This window comes from Portunus trituberculatus, chromosome 50 (assembly GCF_017591435.1).
Source record: "Portunus trituberculatus isolate SZX2019 chromosome 50, ASM1759143v1, whole genome shotgun sequence".
In the NCBI taxonomy this organism is placed as follows: Eukaryota; Metazoa; Arthropoda; class Malacostraca; order Decapoda; family Portunidae; genus Portunus; species Portunus trituberculatus.
In genome coordinates this window covers 31,758,027-31,780,940 of record NC_059304.1, presented here as the reverse complement: position 1 = coordinate 31,780,940, position 22,914 = coordinate 31,758,027, and the positions used below count along the sequence as shown (strand labels likewise).

At 39.9% G+C, this 22,914-nt stretch overlaps 1 protein-coding gene across 7 annotated transcripts in view; it reads right to left on the bottom strand.

Annotated features, from left to right (window-relative positions):
• Positions 1-22,914, bottom strand: part of LOC123500151 (N-acetylglucosamine-6-sulfatase-like) — a 298,128-nt gene that overhangs the window by 121,810 nt on the left and 153,404 nt on the right. Inside the window, exon 1 of one of the 7 annotated variants that reach the window (XM_045248840.1) lies at positions 2,647-2,994. The exons of the other annotated variants lie outside the window; for them this stretch is intronic. The gene's annotated coding sequence lies outside the window, so the exon portion shown is untranslated. Of the gene's footprint in view, positions 1-2,646; positions 2,995-22,914 lie in introns of those variants that run through there. 7 annotated transcript variants of the gene reach the window in all.

Sequence of the window (22,914 nt, the reverse complement as noted above, 5' to 3'; positions counted from 1 at the left end):
AAGGAAGTGGTTAGTGGGGTATCCCAAGGATCAGTGCTAGGACCTCTTCTTTTCTTGGTGTACATTAACAATTTAGATATAGGAATTAGTAGCAAAGTATCAAAGTTTGCAGATGATACTAAGATAGCATGTGCAGTACAGGGTGAAAAGGACAATTACAGAATACAACGAGACCTGGACAGGCTGATAGCATAGGCAGACCGGTGGCAGATGGAGTTTAATTCTGAAAAGTGTCAGGTTATGCATTTAGTAAAGACAACACAAACTTTAGCTATGAGATGGAGGGATGTTGGCTAGAGGCAGTAGAGGAGGGAAAGGATTTAGGAGTAGTGATAGACAGGACTATGAAATTTTCAAAGCAATGTTTAGAAGCAAGAAATAGGGCAAATAGGATCCTGGGTTTTTTAATAGAAATGTTAGTTATAAAAGTAAGGAAGTGGTGCGTAGCTTATATAATTCCTATGTTAGGCCCCATTTAGAGTATTGCATACAGGCCTGGTCACCCCATTATAGGCAGGATATCAACATGTTAGAAGCAGTTCAGAGAAAAGCAACTAGGATGATACCAGCATTAAAGCATCTGGAGTATAGAGATAGATTAAAAGAATTAAACATGTTTTCATTTGAGAGATGTATAAGAGGGATATGATAGAGTTATTTAAAATGTTCTCAGATACAAACTACATAGATGCGAGATCTTTCTTTACCTTAGAGGAGGGAAGTAGGACTAGAAATCATGGCAGGAAGATTAGAAAGCAAGGCTGCAGGTTAGATATAAGAAAATATTTCTTTAGTCATAGGGTGGTAGACTTCTGGAATGCATTGCCAGAGAGGGTTGTAAATAGCACTAGTTTGACAATGTTTAAAAACAGATTAGATAAACACTTAAATTTATTAGATTTATAATTATGTATAGTGCTGCATGATAGTTTTTATAAGAAATTTACTATAGTTAAACAAGACATGATCCCCATGTATGGGGATCACAGATTGTAGAGGAATTCGCTGCAGGACTTAGCCCTGTTAATGGGCCAAATATTTAGAATTAGTATATAATGTATTGCGTACTTGTAAGTGTATCTTTAAGTACTGATGACGAGGTCACTGTGCGACTGATACAGGATAACCTAGATGGGCTCTGGTGGCCCTTTGTTATCCTATTATTTATGTTATGTTATATGTTATGTTAAGTCACAAGTTTGGGTGGTTCTTTTACCTTGCAAGGAAGATACAGTCTCACCAGCCTTCTTAATAGTCTGCTGACTTGAAAATAGTAGAGACAGTAGATGGAGTGAAGCCATGGTGAGAAGCCATGTTATAAGTTTTCTCGCCTCTCTTGTGTCTGTGAATATTATCCAGCTTCACTTCAAGAGTAAGAGACTTCCTGGTCTTCTTAGCAAAGCTAGGCGACATTGTAGGGCTGGTAGCAAGGTGTTTTGGTGGCATGTTGAACAAGGGAAGACAAGCAGCTGCTGGACACCATTATTGTTTTGAACTAAGAGTGGGGAAGGGTAGGGGAGTGACTGGTGCGCGTTTTGGCCACAAGAGGTGCTGATGTATTCAAAAGCCTTTTTTTTTTTTTTTTTTTTTTCGGTAAGGCCCATAGCGCCTGTAAGCACACTTGAAGAGTGTATGGGAAGTGCTGTTCAGCTTCCGCCCATTAGTGGCGCAGGCAATTTTATTTATAGTGGTACCCATATTAGGGCCCATATCACCACCCAAGCTCATCTTGAGTGTAACCACCTAGAACCTGGGTATCATGGTGACATGTAGGTAACTTTAAACCACTTGACAAATGGCAAAGTGTTTTAAGGCTGTATATGGTGGGATTCATTATATGAGCAGATGGTAGTAAAATAAAAACGTTCGTTGTAGCGAAATTTCGTTGTGTGAACGTTTGTTAATTGGGGGTTGCCTGTATTGAAAAGTCTGACTACTAAGTTCAAGTATTGAGTCTTCACTGTACTTTGAAGTACGTGCTACTTCTGATACAAGTTTTTTTGAGATACAAGCCATGATTTTGTCCACTTTATGTTTTGAGATATGAATGAAAATTTGAGATATGAGTTGTGCTTTGGGATGCTGCCACTTGTCAGCGTACCAGTCCAGCCCCAGCTGAACAAGTATCTACGTGTTTCCCACAGGATCTCATCCATTGTGATTGTTCATTCATGACTTTTACACTATCTACTTGGTTTCTCTCTCTCTTCTTTATATATATATATATATATATATATATATATATATATATATATATATATATATATATATATATATATATAATAAGTAGAGGTTTAGTTTATGTTTAATGTTTTTGTGTGAATGGTGCTTGCATCTCTTCCTCCCTCCCTCCTCCTCCATCATTCACCTCCATTAGCCACAAATGTGTCTCCAATGTACATTAAATACTATATCTGATGGCTCATAAGATGCACACTTTTTTCTTTAAAAAGTCTTAGGAAATGACCCTGCATCCTATGAAGCTAAAGTTCAGTATTGAAGCAGTAGTTGATGGTACGTTTATGGCAACATAGGCTCTAAAAATCAAACCCAAGACATCTTTGCACATGTAAACAAATTGATGATTGCTACACCACAAAACAACTCTTTCTTTCACGGCAACAATATGTAATAGGACATACTTACCAGTAATTCACATAGAATGACACCAATCAGGAAGAATTTGCAAAGTGACCATGCACCACACACTGTATGAACCAAAATAAATGTCGTCAGTGTCCGTGATCTTGATACTGATGCAGGCAAGCTTCATAGTATTCTTTACAATGTGATGCCATTACTCCTTGAGGTAAGACACACTTTCATACAATTAAAATTGCACCTATCTTTTAATATTCTTACCTTGCATACAAGTGTACCGAGTAGCAGTACTGGATGGGGATTATTACCCAATATGAGGGTATTTATTTAGTCTAAATCCTCATCTGCTCTAAACCCGTTGAGTGTGAAAATAGGTTCGGTTTGTTGGAGGGGGAGGGGGAGAGTGAGAGTGGAGTGAATGAAGTGGTTGTGGTGAGTGAAAGGAGAAAGAAGGGGGTAGAGGAGAGGAGGAGGAGGATTGTGCTTAGCACACCTCAGGTGTGTGTGGTGGGTGACTCTCAGGATAGGTATTTAGATAGCACTTTCTGTGGGAAAGACAAGGATAGGAGGACGAACGTGTGTATGCCTGGTGCAGGTGTGAAGGCAGTGAGTGAGGAGGTGCAGAAGAGGGTTGGGGGGATGAAGAGGGAGGGTGTAGTAGTTTTGCACGTAGGTGGGAACGATGTCAGAGCAGGTGGGTCGGAGGAGTTAGTGGCAAGATTTCGGGAAATGTTAGGCAAGATAAGGGAGAGTGGTAGGAGGTGTGTAGTGTCAGGAATCTTGCCTCGTGTGTATGTTAGCAGGGAATGGTTGTCTAGAGCCATTGGTGTGAATGATCGGGTAAAAGGGATGTGTAAGGATGTGGGTGTCAGCTTTGTGGATGTATGGGATAGGTTCTATGGGCGAAGGGATTTGTATGCTTATATAATTCCTGTGTAGCTTATATAATTCCTATGTTAGGCCCCATTTAGAGTATTGCATACAGGCCTGGTCACCCCACTATAGGCAGGATATCAACATGTTAGAAGCAGTTCAGAGAAGAGCAACTAGGATGATACCAGCATTAAAGCGCCTGGAGTATAGAGATACATTAAAGGAATTAAACATGTTTTCATTTGAGAGGAGATGTATAACAGGGGATATGATAGAGTTATTTAAAATGTTCTCAGATACAAACTACATAAATGTGAAATCTTTCTTTACCTTAGAGGAGGGAAGTAGGACTAGAAATCATGGCAGGAAGATTAGAAAGCAAGGCTGCAGGTTAGATATAAGAAAATATTTCTTTAGTTATAGGGTGGTAGACTTCTGGAATGCATTGTCAGAGACGGTTGTAAATAGCACTAGTTTGACAATGTTTAAAAACAGATTAGATAAGCACTTAAATTTATTAGATTTATAATTATGTATAGCACTGCATGATAGTTTTTATAAGAAATTTACTATAGTTAAACAAGACATGATCCCCATGTATGGGGACCACAAATTGTAGAGGATTTTGCTGCAGGACTTAGCCCTGTTAATGGGCCAAATATTTAGAATTAGTATATAATGTATTGTGTACTTGTAAGTGTATCTTTAAGTACTGGTGACGAGGTCGCTGTGCGACTGATACAGGATAACCTAGATGGGCTCTGGTGGCCCTTTGTTATCCTATTATTTATGTTATGTTATGTTATGCTAGGGATGGTGTGCATCTGAGTAGGAAGGGTGTGGATGTGCTGAGTGGATGTCTGGAGGGGGGAGTTGGGATGGAGTGTAGGGGGTGAGGTAGCAAATGCATTCCAGAAGATGCTAGACATAAATTAGATAGGATAAACAGAGATAGTGAAAAGATTAGGAAAGATTTCCAGGTGCAAATAGGAGAGAATAAGATTAGGATTCAAATAAGGAGACAGCATCTAGGAAGGTAGCAGGACTTAAATGTTTTTATGTAAATGCCAGGAGTCTTAGGAACAAGAAGGACGAGTTATCTAGTTATATAGTTGAGGAGGACTTAGATGTTGTATGTGTCACAGAGGCATGGGTAAATGAGGAAAAGTTTAGGGAAAATAGGAAAGAATATGAAGTAGATGGATACATTATGTATTTACACCAGAGAATTGGTAGGATAGGTGGAGGAGTAGTTATTTATGTAAAAAAATCCTTCATTTACAGTCAGGTTAATGGTATTAAGGTAGATAACAGAGTAGAGTCCTTATGGCTGGATGTTAGAGTAAACAAAAGTAAGGTTATTATAGTAGGAGCTTTTTATAGACCACCTAACCAGTCAGCAGATGTAGACAACCTTATGGTAGATGAGATAAATACTAGTCAGACAATTATCTTAGGGGGATTTTAATCTTAAGTCAGTAAACTGGGAGAGGATGGTAGGAGATGCTAGTGAAAATAAGTTTATGGAAAGTTTTCAGGATAACTATTTAGTGCAGATGGTAGATAAACCTACTAGGGGGAGGAAGGTTTTAGACATAGTACTAACAAATATTGAGCATTGTTTAAAGGAAGTTGAGGTAGGAGAGACTTTAGCAAACAGTGACCATCATATAATTAGATTTATCATTAATTCCAGTAGGGATAATATAGTGAATAAGACTAGAGTCCCAAACTATCAGAAAGGCAATTATGGTAGGTTACGTCAGTTATTAGGAGAGGTAAACTGGGAAGATAGTTTTGGAAATAAAACTGCACAGGAGATGTGGGATATTTTAAGGTTGTAGTAAAGGGTATAGTGATGCAGTGTATCCCTTACAAAGATATAAGGCAGAGAAACAGGAAGCCATTATGGTGGACTCATGAGATAGGTAGCCAGATCAGAGAGAAGAAGAGGCATACAGAGAGTTGCAGAAAAGTGGGAAGATGTAGATTTGATTAGGTACAGACAGGTCAAAGATGATTTGAGTAAGGTTATAAAAAAAGTAAAAGGCAGGCAGAGATAAAACTAGCTAGAGCTGGGAGTAAAGATCCCAAAAATTATATAGTTATTACAAGGTCAGTGATAAAAGAAATAAGGATAGGATTGGACCACTCAGAAAAGATGGTGTAGTAGTGGATCAAAATGAAGACATAGTAGAATTATTGAATGAACAATTTTCTTCAGTATTTACTAGGAAAGAATAGGAAATCCTGTTACAAACAGTGCGACGAGTAGTTTAAGAGCTTTAGAAAATATTGATATAAAACCGGGAATTATTAGGAAATTTATTCTTGAACTAGACGATAGGAAAGCTAGTGGTCCTGATGAGCTACATGCCAGAGTACTTAGGGAGGGTGTAGACAGTATTTCTGAAGCACTTAAGTTAATCTTTGAAAGATCACTTAGGTTTGCTGAGATACCTCAGGACTGGAAGTTAGCTAATGTTACTCCAATATTTAAAAAGGTAGGAAGGATGATGCGAATAATTATAGACCGATCAGTTTAACTAGTATAGTATGTAAGATACTAGAGAAAATCATTAAGGGTAGTATTTGGGAGCATTTAAATGAGAATAGATTAATTAGAGATACCCAACATGGCTTTAGATCAGGGAGGTCCTGTCTTACAAATTTGCTCGATATCTTAGAATATATTACCAAGGAGTTAGATGATGGAAATAGCATAGATGTTATATATCTAGATTTTAGCAAGGCGTTTGATAAGGTACCGCATAGGAGGCTAGTGTACAAATTGAGACTACATGGGATAGGGGTAGGTTAGTTGATTGGATTAGTGAATGGCTTTCTGATAGGAAACAGAGAGTAGTATTAAATGGGGCAATGTCTGAGTGGAAGGAAGTGGTTAGTGGGGTACCCCAAGGATCAGTGCTAGGACCTCTTCTTTTCTTGGTGTACATTAACGATTTAGATATAGGAATTAGTAGCAAAGTATCAAAGTTTGCAGATGATACTAAGATAGCATGTGCAGTACAGGGTGAAAAGGACAATTACAGAATACAACAAGACCTGGACAGGCTGATAGCATGGGCAGACAGGTGGCAGATGGAGTTTAATTCTAAAAGTGTCAGGTTATGCATTTAGGTAAAGACAACACAAACTTTAACTATGAGATGGAGGGATGTTGGCTGGAGGCAGTAGAGGAAGGAAAGGATTTAGGAGTAGTGATAGACAGGACTATGAAATTTTCAAAGCAATGTTTAGAAGCAAGAAATAGGGCAAATAGGATCCTGGGTTTTATAAATAGAAATGTTAGTTATAAAAGTAAGGAAGTGGTGCGTAGCTTATATAATTCCTATGTTAGGCCCCATTTAGAGTATTGCATACAGGCCTGGTCACCCCACTATAGGCAGGATATCAACATGTTAGAAGCAGTTCAGAGAAGAGCAACTAGGATGATACCAGCATTAAAGCACCTGGAGTATAGAGATAGATTAAAGGAATTTAACATGTTTTCATTTGAGAGGAGATGTATAAGAGGGGATGATAGAGTTATTTAAAATGTTCTCAGATACAAACTACATGGATGTGAGATCTTTCTTTACCTTAGAGGAGGGAAATAGGACTAGAAATCATGGCAGGAAGATTAGAAAGCAAGGCTGCAGGTTAGATATAAGAAAATATTTCTTTAGTCATAGGGTGGTAGACTTCTGGAATGCATTACCAGAGACGGTTGTAAATAGCAATAGTTTGACAATGTTTAAAAACAGATTAGATAAGCACTTAAATTTATTAGATTTATAATTATGTATAGCACTGCATGATAGTTTTTATAAGAAATTTACTATAGTTAAACAAGGCATGATCCCCATGTATGGGGACCACAAATTGTAGAGGATTTCGCTGCAGGATTTAGCCCTGTTAATGGGCCAAATATTTAGAATTAGTATATAATGTATTGTGTACTTGTAAGTGTATCTTTAAGTACTGATGACGAGGTCGCTGTGCGACTGATACAGGATAACCTAGATGGGCCCTGGTGGCCCTTTGTTATCCTATTATTTATGTTATGTTAAGTTATATGTCATATATGTAGCTAGGAATTCTTATATAGGGAGTCCCTGTTGGGGGAGAAGAGGGATGACGTGTGGCTGCGTGCGCAGTTATCATGGCCGCCGCCTTATAAGGTGAGGAGCGTGGTGGTGTCGTCCCAGACCATCACTCGCTCTCGTCTCGAGGTACACTCTCCAAGCATCTCCAGGAGGAGCTGCAATACGCCACGTGGTCTGATAAGAACAACTCATGAGATAATTATTATGGTTACAGCACCACCCCTGTGGAACCCTCTGCCACTTCCACCACAGCAGGTCCAACCAGGCAGAGAGACAGACAGAGAGAGAGAGAGAGAGAGAGAGAGAGAGAGAGAGAGAGAGAGAGAGAGAGAGAGAGAGAGAGAGAGAGAGAGAGAGAGAGAGAAGCAGGACGCTGCGAGGGTCGGGCCGCCATTTTTACCTCTCGGGACGCCACCACATGCACCCTCACGCCTTTTCACCTACAGCTGAGTTACCCACGGTTTTCCCCCATAGGTCTCCCATAATATAGGTAGGATAGGTAGGAAGTTACATGACTGTGATGGGTCGTTGTTGAATTAAAGGGTCTATTTTGTTAGGTTTTGCGTGTTCATCCCTCCCCCTTGGATTCGTTACATCTTTCTTTTCTTTTCTTACTAGGCCTAAGCCTCACTTAGGCCCAGTACAAGAGACTGAGCCTCACGAAGGTTCAGTAAAGATGGTGGCAGCGGTTTAGATGTGTTTTATATAGGCACATCGACCCACGTAACTCTCCGTAGAGACAGGAATAATCAGTGCTTATCCCCCCCCTTGTTGAGTAGTGAAGTGGTGTTTCTCCTCACAGTTCATTTCTTATTTTTGCCTCATGTTTCGATTGGCCATTATGGGGGCACAGCGACAGGAAAGAGGAAGAGGAACAGTGAGAGTTAGGTGTTCGTCCCTTCCTCCATGATGTTTTGTTGGTGGTTCGGCGGTAGCACGGGGCCCCCCACACTCCCCCACAAGTAATTACCTTTGGGTGGTAGTTGGCACTGTGCCGGTCCCCTTGCTACCCTCCTACCTCTAGTTTATCCGTGCGGATAAGCTAGGGGAGGAGACAAAATTTTTTCAGTTTAGGGGTAATTTTTTTTTTGTTACATTTCCCATTTGGCTCATATGTTCTGGCATGTTTTTTTCAGTAAGTTGTTTTCTTATGCATTGGTATTTTGTTGTGATTAGCTTATTGTCTCCACAGGAAGATACGTGGTTTTTATAATGAGAATTTAAGTTGTGTATTGGTGAAACAGAAAGCCACTGTTCACCCAATTTTAATTTTTGTTTAGTTTGTGACAAGTTGTCAGGTCCTTTTTCTTTCGTTATGGATGAGTTGGTGGATTTTCTGAGCTTAAGTGCAGAGTGGACGCCTAAAAAGGAAAATGAACCAATAGTTAAAATCGAAGATGATGCGGAAGTTAACCAGATGACGAGGGTAAGTCCGTCAGACGCAGAGGCAGTAAATGACTTAGAGATGGAGGTAGATGCCTTGCGTGATTGTGTCCACGATTTATTACAGGAAGTTAGAGATAACAGGGAGAGGCCGGCGAGTAACCCTGTTAAATGCTTCATGAAGCCCCGTGACATCCCCGTCCTTGAATTGCATCACTTGAGTGGGTAGGAGTTGGCCGGTTAGCTGTTTTTTTCTCACAGGTGGAAAGTTGCTCAACAGAAAATAGAGAGAGGCAACACAGACAGTTAAAATGCGTGTGGAAGCCCCATTAGCTTTACTGGTGGAAATGGTAGTGGATAAGAAAGTGACCTGGGCACAATTTAAGCAATATCTTACAAAGGAGCTCACGGACCAGAATGAGGAAAGGTTATTTGATTCTCTGAATGATTTAAAATATTCGGTGGAAGACGACCCCATTGAATTTATGACAAGGTTGAAATGTAAACTAGCTTTGGTTACCATAAGGACCGATGCTGATGACGTGCCATCTCAGGACAGGTTGATAAAGAACAAACTAATAAAAGGAATGCCGAGAGACTGCAGGGAAAAACTAGAACTGTACCTGGATGAAAAAGTACCGTTAACCAGGTTTCTGACCAAATTAGATACTGAAAGACTGGTGGTAATGACTCGGAAAGAGAGTAGCATACGAGCGGTTAGCCCGGCCCCAGCCCACCTACCGACTGCCCCGCGAGCGGCGGCGGCGACTACACCCCACCCAGCCGCCACATTAACACCACCCGCTAGTAGATTAGACCGGGTAGATCAAAGATTACAGCAATGGCGCAGAAGAGAGGAATATTGCCCATATTGCCGAGCTACTAACCACTCAATAGCCGAGTGCTATAAAAGACCACAACCTGGCTCCTGTTATGATTGTTTACGGCTCAATTGTCGGTGCGGCCATCCATCGTGCCCCGGTAAAGTAAACACAACACGGAATAGGATGTTATGACAATCCCCGGTAATCAGCGTAGATATCAATAACCATGTACTCGAAGCAATGTTAGATACTGGCAGTGATGTTTCACTAATTAAGATCAGTATAATTAATGAAATGGGAATTCCAGTGAAACAAAGTTCAAAGATTCCCCCTTTGCAAGGAATCACCGGTAAGCAGATCATAGTATTGGGCCAAGCATATGTAACAATAGCCAGTAACAGTAACCACCCCATCATTGCTCAAGTAGCGGTCGTTCCCGATGAATATCTCAGAATACACGTATTGTTAGGAATGAACACGATCGGTCAGTCAACTCTTACTCTAGATCACCAAGCTAAGCAGATTCATTGGAACAATCTAGTTTATCCCTTAGTATTCGTGGAAACACCATATGGAAAAGTAAGGATGGTGAGAAAAGAACCTCAGTCTCCTTCTCATAACCAGCGCTTCGGTAGAGTAACAACCAAAACACTAATGGACTGTTACGAAACGACCCTAGTGGAAGTAAAAGTAAGTGAGGAACCTAATACCATAATAATGATTGAGGCTAAACATGCCTGTGTTCAAAGATGGATTGCCAACTATAATGCGAGTGTCTGAAACACGCACTGTTTTCATCTCCGTCATTAATAACACCAAAGTTAGGTTAGTGTTAAGACCAGGAATCTTACTGATAAAGTATGAAATAATAGACGAGGGACAAATAGAGATAGAAGACTCACCCCTGACCATCGCTAAAATAAGTGAAGCCATCGGGCCAGAAAATGATTGTGTGCCCACAAACCAAACCCGGTGGGAAAAGCTCAAAGTAATTCTTGACTCGCGAGACTGGTCACATCTAGAGAAAGAACAAGAGCTTAGTTTATTTCAGCTCATTAAGAAACATCAAAAATTATTCATCGTACATCCTGGCGAATTAGGACTAATACAAGCAGATCCAGCCCACGTTCAGGTAGACGACCCAACACCCTGTCGTACACCACTCTATCGATACCCAGAGAAAGCGAGAGAAACTATTCAGCAGATTCTCCATGATTTAGAGGGTAAGGGAATAATTGAAAATTCCACAGCAGCATGGTTATCTGATAGTATTAGTAAATAAGCCTAATGGAGAAAAAAAACTCTGCTTTGACTATCGAAAAGTAAACAAACAACTAACCATGGATATTCATCCTTTACCCAAACTTGATGAGCTAGTAGAAAGTGTGTCAGGCAATGATTATTACGCCACCTTAGATATGCATGAAGTGTATTATCAGGTAGCACTGGATTCGGTGAGTAGAGATCTCACGACGTTCAGTGACGGTGTCTCGCTTTATAGGTTTAGATGCTTACCCTTTGGGTTAAGTTGTTCCCCAGCGATATTTGCCCGACAAATGAACCACGCATTAGCTCCCTTACTTAAAGAAAACTGGGTTAAGAATTACCTGGATGATTTAATTGTTTATGCTACAGATCATACCACCTTAATCCACAGATTGGATAGATTATTCAGCCACTTAGCGTCTGTAGGGATTAAACTCAATTTATCCAAGTGTAGCATTGGGCAGAGACAAGTAAAGTTCCTCGGGCACATTGTATCAAAAGAGGGCTATAAACCAGACCCAAGTAATGTGGAGGCCGTAAAACAGATGAAACCTCCAACTCACGTGAAAGAGACCCGTAGGTTTATAGGAATGGTGTCGTTCTATCGAAGACACATTGAAAACTGCTCCAAGATACTGGCCCCATTAACCGAGCTCACAAAGAAAGGAACACCGTTCTATTGGACAGGTGAATGCCAGAAAGCTTTTGAAACGCTGAAGGAGAAACTAATACACTCTCCAGTACTAGGAAAAGCCGATCTCAATCGAGTTTGTCCTCGAGACGGATAGTAATGCCACACATGTAGGGGCAGTGTTGATGCAGTATCATGGGAAAGAACCAAATGTCATAGGATATTTTTCAAAGAAGCTTAGACCAGTGGAGACTCGATACTCAACAACAGATCGGGAAGCGTTAGCTGTAGTACTAGCCTGTAGAAAATTCCACCATTATCTATGGGGTGTCCGAGTTTTAATTCGAACAGACCATCAGCCACTAGTCTCAGTTTTCCGCCAACGAACAAAATCTCCACATATGAACAGATGGATTCTGGAGATGCGTGATTTTCAGTTTAAAATAGAGTATAAAGCAGGCAGGAGGAATGTAGTGGCCGACCAACTGAGTCGCCCTGTTCAGGTAGTAAATGTGATAGGTCAAGATTCATTTCTAGGTTTAACAACCAATGAATTCATTCAAGCTCAGATAGCAGAACCTAGATGGAGAGAGATGAAGGAATATTTAGAAGGAGGAAGAATACCACATGCCAGATACTCCCCTGTCATTTTGAATCAGTTTATTGTTCACGATGGAGTGTTATATTACTCCAAACAAAAGAAAGATGGAACCATCCTATATTTATTGGTTGTACCCCAGACACTAAAGAAACAAGCTATTGTATTGGCCCATGGAAAAGAGTCTGGACATTTAGGACAACTAAAAACCATGTTAAAAGCTGAAGAATATTTTTACTAGCCAAATCAAAGATCAGACATAAAGAAATTTATCAGAGAATGTATAATTTGTCAACAATGTAAAACTGCACCAGCTTTACAAAAGACATACCAGGAATTGCCTCCTGTAAATCAACCTTTGGAAAGAATTAGTATCGATATTACTGAAATGACTCCAGCCAGAGGAGGTTATAAGTACGTATTAACCATCATAGATCACTTTTCAAGATTTGTAAAGTTGGTGAAGTTACGGTCCAGACACGCTGAGGAGGTAGTTAGGGTTATTAAGAGTTACTTGGGAGACTATGGGGTACCGAAGGTACTCTTAGCTGACAATGCGTGCGAGTTCCGCTCACAATTGTTGACAGAACTCTGTCGTACGCATGGGATAGAGATGGTGTTTTCCACCCCATACCATCCATGTGGGAACTCTATCACCAAACAGTTACATTGAACCATGAAGTCAGTGCTAGCGTCTCTTGGGAAAGGACAACCGCACAGGTGGTCCGAGTGCCTCACGCAGTGTCAGCAGATCCTTAATGCGGCCGTACACGAGACCACTGGCGAACAGCCCTATTTCCTTTTCTTCCGGCGCCATGCTCCTTGCTATGTGGGAATTACTTTACCCCAGGTGGACGATGAAATAGACATTAATACAGCCTTGGAGGCAGTGAGACAATCATCCCGTGCAAATAGCAGGAAGTGGTTGGCTAGAGCGAACATTGGCCGGAAGGACCAAAGAGTCGAGGTAGATGATTTGGTGTGGATAAAAAGGGAACAGTTTGGTTCGTCAGCTGATAGAAAACTTGGTCTCAAGTGGATTGGACCGTATAAGGTTAAAAAGATGAATTTAGATGGAGTGTCATATGAAGTGGAAAATGTGTTCAATGGCAAAATACTCCATAGAGCAGCTGACCGAGTGAGAAAATATGTAACCGATGAAGGGTACATGGTACACATGGAAATTGTAGTGCCTTCCGATGAGGAGGAAGAAGACAATGAGGTAGAGGAGCCCAGACTGACTCGTGAGAGATGGCCAGTGAGGAGATTTATAGAAGAATACTAAGTGTATAGACCCCTAGGGACATTGGAATCTTGTGACTGCCCTATACTTCTTTTGCAGCTACATCAGACCCGCTGCTGGGGAAGGAGACTGCCACTGTTGGGGGTGGCTGGAGTGTTCATGAGGAGGGACCTCATGAATCCAGTCCCCACAGAATGAGGCTTTGGTGAGGACTACGTCTACCTCTCCACTCCGCCCCTGTATGCCTGGACTGATGGGAAGTGGGAGTCGCAACACCAACTGGGAGGTCAGGTCCTGCCGGACCAGTAGAGACGTCAAGGTCTCGCACTAAGTGGAAAATTGTAGAGTGTGAAATGTTGAAACAGAGGTCAGTCATACCACAGATACCCTGGACACTGTAAATAGGGGAAAGAGCTCTAAATGGTTATGTGTGCTCACGTTGGTGTATCGCGATTACGTGGATTGTTATGTGTGTGTTACTTTTTTTTTGTAAAAGAGAAGACGAGGATTTGTTTTCCCTGAGGAAAAAGCTATGTACCGAGTAGCAGTACTGGATGGGGATTATTACCCAATATGAGGGTATTTATTTAGTCCAAATCCTCATCTGCTCTTCATATATGTAGCTAGGAATTCTTATATAGGGAGTCCCTGTAGGGAGGAGAAGAGGGATGACGTGTGGCTGCGTGCGCAGTTATCATGGCCGCCGCCTTATAAGGTGAGGAGCGTGGTGGTGTCGTCCGGGCCATCACTCGCTCTCGTCTCGAGGTACTCTCTCCAACCATCTCCAGGAGGAGCTGCAATACGCCACGTGGTCTGATAAGAACAACTCATGAGATAATTATTATGGTTACAGCACTGCCCCTGTGGAACCCTCTGCCACTTCCACCACAGCAGGCCCAACCAGGCAGAGAGAGAGAGAGAGAGAGAGAGAGAGAGAGAGAGAGAGAGAGAGAGAGAGAGAGAGAGAGAGAGAGAGAGAGAGAGAGAGAGAGAGAGAGAGAGAAGCAGGACGCCTCGAGGTCAGGCCGCCATTTTTACCTCTTGGGAGGCCACCACACGCCTTCTCACCTACAGCTGAGTTACCCACGGTTTCCCCCCCATAGGTCTCCCATAATATAGGTAGGATAGGTAGGAAGTTACATGACTGTGATGGGTCATTGTTGAATTAAAGGGTCTATTTTGTTAAGTTTTGCGTGTTCATCCCTCCCCCTTGGATTCGTTACATCTTTCTTTTCTTTTCTTACTAGGCCTAAGCCTCACTTAGGCCCAGTACAAGAGACTGAGCCTCACGAAGGTTCAGTAAACAAGTAAAAAATATGATAGAAAAAAATATAATTATTAGCCCTGTAGTCTTTGATTCTCTCATAGTCATTGCCAATACTATATGCTTGGTATATGTTTACATCTCACAATTCACAACAGAATTGGTGCATATGTTACTAGCAGAGACTATAGTTTTAAATGCAAAATACTGAGATCTAATGATGACCTAAATGCATATAAGTCTTCAATTATCAGGCAAAATCCTTCATTTAATATCAGAGCTTAAATCTGCTTATTTATCTTTTTTTTATTTCAATGTCTGCCAAAACTGGGTGTGTCTTATGAGCCCATGCATCTTATGAGCCATCAATTATGGTTAACTTTTTAAAATTTTATTTTGTATGATATTTTTATGCATTGATAAAGTATACATGCGTAGCTACATATATAAAAATGTGTAACACATTTTTTCCCATTTCTGCCTACCTCCAACAAAGTAAACAAATATCTGGGCTCTCTCTCTCTCTCTCTCTCTCTCTCTCTCTCTCTCTCTCTCTCTCTCTCTCTCTCTCCTACTTAAAACTTCCTTATTCTATGAATAATGTTTACATGGTCATCAATGAGTTCTTTTGTGATCAGTAGAGCAGCCAGTCTCCTGTGGGTGGCTGTAGTATTTATACACTCCAGCTGATCAACAGTCCCAAATGATGGGGATGGCAGGCCAGATGCAGCAAGTTAATGTCCCATGGAATGCATTTCCTCTAAGATAACTATACTTTATAAAAATTAGTTTCTCAATTTATATTCTCTTTTCTTGTTTTATGTTTTTTTCTACAATATTTGTTATTCATAAATACCTTTTTCTTACCTGAAAACCAGAGGCGGGCAAGATCGCTTAGTGGACTTACAAATCGCAAGCAGAGGAGCACAAGTGCTAAAAATTAAAAATAAGAGTGGAGGAGTGGAAGCAGACACTTTAAAATCATAGTCAACTCTTCTACTCACACTCTTTTTTCTCATTCTCTGCTCGCATAGTCTACTCTTCCACTCACGTTTTTTTCTCATTCTCCGCTCTTGCTCCATCTGTCCACTCACACTCTCCACTCTCCGATCGTACTCTCCACTTTCAGCTCACAAGTGTTAGGTGATGATGGTGAAGAGGTGGAGGAGGAGACTTAACCCATTATAACCCACATATACGTATATATACATAAAAGGTTAATGTTTTTGACTGTGTGTATCAATGCATACAAGAGAAATAGATGCCAGAGTCTTTTTTCAGAGTGTAGAGCAACACTAGTGCTACTTTTATAGTGCATTATTGAGTTCTTGTAGTGAGCATAACATCCCTTCTTAGGTTAGTATAAGTACAGCATTCACCAGCAAAGGACAGATTACATGGTCCGCTAAGTTGGATCATACCATAAGAGGTAAGGAACGCATTCTCATATTTTCTTATTGTTTCTAAAACTCAGTATATAGGTGCATCAATGTTGCATAATTTAAGAAATGTAATATGTTTTTTTGTACTCTAAATTTACATTTGAAAATAGCTGAGTACATATATGTATAAATGAAGGGTAGCTCGGGCAACATGTGTAAAGTGGTATTTTTACCTATAGAATGATAAAATTGTGTGAAAATATCTAATTAAGATTTTTCTTCAATAATTCAGGTAAATTTCATATTTGAAAACCATCCTTTATAATATTTCTATCAACTTAGTGTAGCCTAGTTGATTATCTTAGAACAAAACCATAGCTTAGTAGCCTCTCCTATAACAATGCAAAATAATAACTATAACCCTTGTTTTTGTTTGCAGAGCTACTAGCCTAACTCTCTGGGAAATAATATAGCACAATTGGAAAAGATCCACCAATCATCCTACTGATGTTTTCCTCATGCTATCTCAAGATACTGGAGGCCTGACTTTTGAGGACAGCAAGGATAAAGAGTCCAGTGTAAAAATCTAAATCACTTTGGTAAGGGGAATACTCAACCAGCAGGCAGAATTAGTGACCTTTTACCAGGATGATGATTATGATGATGAACAAGCTTTAGCTGTTAATGATGACTGGTTATGTGCTACTAGAAGAAAGGAGAAAAAAATGGAAAAGGTGGAAGACTCTACTGACCCTGATGACCCCATGGAGGGACCTTCCAGTGGCCCCATGTGCATCTCTCCTACCAGCAATTCTACTCAAAAGTAATGCCCATAAGTCAATCATTTGACTGCCATTGACTCTAGTGAAAATGAAGACCAGATCATGAACCAGGTGGATTTGAGAAAGCTTCCTAAGATCAAGAATGGAGAAAGGATGCTAGTCTTTCCTAGCTCAAAGAATGAGCTAGGAAAGAAAATTCCCTCTTTTTGTATTAAAAAATTGACAAAGACAACTCTTCCTATTGACCCTGATATGATCAGGACTCCTTATGATTACCTCATTCTTTTTCTGCCTGATTCTTGCATTGATAAGATTGTCAAGGAGACTAAGAAATATACAGGCCAACAAAACAACCAGGATTTTGGGTCAAAGGTCATTAAGGATATGATTTGTGCCAGCCAAGCCATTACGTACTGGAGTGGATATCTGACGGCATCTCAGAGGCACATGTACAGGCAACCGCCGCTTAACGAACACGTTATGTTCCTAAAAAAACCCTTTATTAAGCGAATTTTCATTAAGTGAACCAATTATAACAAGTTTAACCCCTGACTTGAGCTTCCATTGAGAGTAAACAGCAGGAGTGCATCATAGTACAGTGAAAGGTTTAATGAAAGTATAAATTATGAAGTTAAACATTTAAGCAGTTTAATTTAAGAATAAGTCATTATAATGTACACTAATGTATGTATGTAAGTAACTTTATAATGTTGATGATCTTAAATTTATGAAGGGAGGGAGAGTGAAGCGGGAAATATGCTAGCTGGCAACCTATGAAATGTAAACAAAGGGCACATCATTGTATCACATACAAAACTCATGTACCACATTTCCACAAGGCTTTCCATTTTATCCATTGCAGAGTCAAGAGTTCAGGTGGTTCTTTTAGCTTGCAAGGAAAATATGATCTCACTAGCCTTCTTAATAGAGTCTGCTGACTTGCAAATGGTAGACAGTAGATGGAGTCAAGGCATGGTGGGAAGCAATGCTACTAGTTTTCTCGCCTCTCTCATGTCTGTGAATAATATCCAGCTTCACTTCGAGAGTAAGAGATTTCCTGGTCTTCTTAGCAACGCTAGGCGACATTGCAGGGCGTTTTGGTGGCATGTAGAGCGAAGGAAGACGAGCTGCTGCTGACGCTGTTATTGTTTTGAACAAGGGGGAGTTAGTGGTGCGCGTTTTGTCCACGAGAGGCACTGGTGTATTCAAAAGCCTGTCGGCTTGCACGATACAGCGGAGCTTTCAAACTTGGAAAAAATTACCTGGATAAAATTTCCTTAAAGCTAGTTTGGTGTTTGTTAAACGGGCAGATGGTAGTACAGGTTGAACCTCCTTAATCCGGTATTCTTTCATCAGGCAACACTTGTAATCCGGCAAAATCTTTGTGTGCCGGAATTTTTGAATTGGCCGGAGTAATTTGCTGGACCAACGCTAGGATGCGGCGGCGCTGTACTGTGTTTTGGAGCCCAGGCATTCTGGATCAAATTTGGATCAGTACCACGCTGCCACTCATTGCAAGCAGCACCCCCCTAGGTGCATAAATATTTTTTTCTGTAATATTTACCCCTAAACATGGCTTCCAAGCAACCAGGAAGTGATAGTGTTGTGTGTGAACCAAAGAAAAAGTGCAAACATATGACAATATCAATGCAACAGAAAGTGGAACTATTGAGGAAGCTAGATAAAGGTGTTTGAGTGCAGAGCCTATGCCAACAGTACAACATTGGGTCATCAACTGTCTATGATATAAAAAAGCAGAAGAATCAACTTCTCAAGTTTTACAGTGAGTGTGAGAGCAAGAAGAACATGGAGGTTCGTAGAACACTTAAGGAGGGTAAAAGCAGTGATTTAAGCTTCGGCGCGCTGGTAACGTCCCTGTGTCCGGTGAGATGATAATGGCGCAGGCAAAAATTTTCCATCTTCAACAGGAGCAACAATGCAAGGAAGATTGGTTATGCTAGAGAAGAAATTTGAGGAGTTGGTGAAGGAATTAAAAGCTCAGAGGAGTGAGGAGGAGCAGGATAGAGAATTCCGCAAGGCTTTGAAGGAAAGAGTTAAGAGACTGGAGGAAAATGAAAAACAATTGGTGGATGAGAATGCACACTTGACAGTGGAGGTTGAAAAATACAAGAGACGGTTGGAGGAGAAAATGGAGAAAGTTGTAAAGGAGAAAGATGACTTTAAGGAAAAGATCAGTGAGCAAAGTGAAAGGTTTGAAAGGGAGTGGGAAATGAAGAAAACACAATGGACTGAGTCGAGGGAAGCTGAGATGGTTGGTTTACAAGAAATAATTAAAGATCAGTTGAATGAAGACAAAAAAGAAAGGTCTAAGAAACTGGTTAATGTTATGAAGAATAAGGAAACACTGATAAGAGAAAAAGCAGAAAAGAAGAAGAGTGTATTAATATTTGGGATAAAAGAACAAAATATAACATATAAGCCTAAGAGAATTAAAGAAGAATTAAAAATGGTAAGAGATCTGTTCAAAAATCAAAATGATGAGTAAAAAAAAAGACCTACAAAAAGAAGTGGAGGAGATCCATAGACTGGGTCTGTATAAGGAGGGAGTAAGGACACCAGTTAAAGTAGTACTGAAGTCACAATAATCTGCGAAGGACATTTTATATAGAACATCAAAATTAAGAGAGGTAGAAGGTTGTAAAGAGGTGTACGTAAGGAAAAATAGAAATGAGGAAGAGAGGAGAAGATATAAGGAATTGTTGGAAGAGACGAGAAGGAAAAATGATGTGCGGTCTGAAGAGGAAAAAGAAAAGTTTTTTTGGAGAGTTATAGGAGAGAGAGTCAGAAAATGGTATGTGGAAAGAAGGAATACGGAGGAACCCCTAGAGGGAGCAGTGGGTGGACCGTAATGTATACTAATATAGATGGGATACTGTCAAGTAGATTGGAATTGCAAGACTATATGATGGTGGAGAAGCCTGATATAGTGTGTTAGACTGAGACAAAATTACATGAAAAAACAAAGGTAAATTTGGATAATAAATATAATATATGGAGAAAGGATAGAGAGGGTAAAGGTGGAAAAGGAGTTATGATTATGACGAAGAAGGAGATAAATGTGGATAAGGTTTGGTATGGGAAGAACAACGCAGAAGTGATAAGCATAAGGTTAAAAAGTGATGGAAAAGAATTAATAATCATGGTGACCAATGTACCTCCTAAAACAAATTCTTGGACATTAAGGGAATACGACAATATGATCAAGGATACTTTGCAGAGTTTGGAAAGTGTATTAACTGAAAAAAGAAAGTTGACACTAGTAGATTTTAATTGTAAAGAAGTGGATTGGGAAAATCTAGTAAGTGGTGTTGGAAAGGAAGCATGGGGAGAGAGATTCCTTAATCTAATGATGGAAAATATGATGGAACAGAGGGTGAAAGAAAATACTAGATATAGAGGAGATGATGAACCGGCTAGATTAGATTTGGTGTTAACATGAGAAGTGTACCTATGTGGGGATATACAATATAAATGTCCATTGGGGAAGAGTGATCATGTGGTTATGGAAATGCAGATGGCAATAACACAGCGAAGGAGAGATGAGACATACAGGAGTGGTACATTGAATTATAGAAAGATGGACACAGAAAATTTGAAAAACTATTTCAGAACATTAGATTGGGAGATGTTACAAAGCAGAGAAGTGCAAAAAAAAATATGAGATTTTTATGAAATATTATAAAGGAGTTATGAAATTTGTACCAAAGTATAAACCGAGAGAGGAAGGAAGAAAGGATTAGTTAAATGCAACTTGTGCTAAGGCTAAAGAAAAGAGAGATGTGGATTGGAAAAGATGGAAAAAGAGCAGGAATATACTAAATAAGGAGAATTATAGAGTGGCAAGAAATGAGTATGTGAGGGTAAGGAGGGAGGAAGAAAGAAAATTTGAAAAAAGATATTGTAGACAAGAGTAAGGAACATCCAAAATTGTTTTACAGGTTCATAAATGGTAAACTTAAAAAGAGAGAGTCCATTGAAAGATTAAAAGGAGAGCAAGGGATAGTAGATGACCCTAAGAATATTGCAGAATTGCTAAAAAATAGGTTTCAACAAGTATTTACTAAAGAAACAATGTTTGTAAAGCCTCAGAATGTAGAAGGAAATGTGTACATGGATGACATTAAGATACCTAAAAAGGAGTTATATAAAATGTTGGAGGAACTTAAAGAAGATAAAGCGATGGGACCAGATGAAGTTTCAGGCAAATTATTGAAGGAATGTAGAGAAGAATTGATAGATCCATTATATGATATTGTAAGGTGCTCATTAGAAACTGGGGAAGTACCGGTAGAGTGGAAAAGAGCTGAAGTGGTGCCCATTTATAAAGAAGGGCCTCTTAACTATATACCTGTGTCTTTAACAAGTGTGGTCGGTAAGATTTGTGAGAGGGTGATAAAGAAATATTGGATACGGTTCCTGGAAGATCATAAGTTATTATCGGATCATCAATTTGGCTTTAGGAAAGGGAGGTCATGTGTAACAAATCTACTGAGCTTTTATTCAAGAGTGATTGAGAAAATACAAGAGAGAGAGGGACGGATGGACTGTGTATATTTGGATTTAAAAAAAGCTTTTGACAAGGTACTGCACATGAGACAGCTATGGAAATTAGAGATTTATGGAAGACTGAAGGGAAAAGTGTTAAGGTGGTAATTCGATGACTCGATATCAATATCGGTTTTTTGGCTCTCCCATTGCTATTTTTTCACCGAATTCAATAATATTTATACACAAGGTGTACGTTTATGGTGTACGTCTTCAGTGTTAATTTGGTATACAAATGTGGTGTAGTTTTTTTGCAATAAATATTTTTTCGGCGATAAGAAAATAATTCAAAATACCATTATAAAATAAAAACTACGAGTAATAACAGTGTGGCAATTTCCTCTTAACCACATATAATATACATAACAACAAATAAATGTTAGCATCGGCATACACATAACCTATGTTATAACAATTTCATTACACGTCAAATTGTTACCTTTTTTTTTCATCAAAAATTTGAGTTTATAAGCCTGTTGTAAATTTATTTGAGTGAGTTCATGCATTATCATGCTAGCATTTGTTAAGATGAGGTTGTTGATCATTTTGCTGCAAAATTTTTGAAATTGACCAATTACTGAAAAGTTATTCAACAGTATATGCTGAAAAACTGAAAGTCGAGAAAACGCATTTTCTGTGAACATCTTCAAAACCCCACATAACTCGCTTCCTCACTGGGCAACGGTTTCCTAGCAGGTGGGCTTTAAGATAGGAGGTACCTAAAAGTATCCTTTAGCCCATAAATTCCGTGAAAAGCCCACATGGTATAAAAAAAAAAAAAAAATAACTCACTCCAATATGTACCAAACTCAGATAATCCCTTGACAACTGCTTGGAGGCTGGTAGTGGCTGTTTAGATAGTTTCAGGCCATGTTACATCATGGCCTTACACGTGGCATTGTCACAATTTGGGAACCCAACACGTGTAAAATACGATCAACAGGTAGGCTGCATGCACGCGCACTCCCTAAGGCTGTATTGATTGGTACTGAGGGAGTAGCGTCTTCCTCACCCTCACTGCCTGATACTAAACTATCATACATCACGCAAAAATAAATAAAACAGCTCAAAAAAAAAATAATAAATACAAGCAAAACAAAGACTAGAAGAAAAAGGCGTATGCGCGCTGGGTATTGAAAGGGCCGGCCCTTTAAACCCGCCATTACCAGGTAAGCAGTGCGTTATGTGCCTGGCAACTTCGGCCATGGCTTCCCTCTCCAGAGACGAACCCAAGTACCAAGTTTCCAATTTTTCAATTTTTTTGACCAAATTAACGAATTTCCACCTTAAAGTGGATGGAAAACTACTTGAGATGGAGGGAGATGAGAACAATAATAAGAGATGCAAAGTCGGACTGGTTGGTGGTGGAGAGTGGAGTCCCACAGGGTTCAG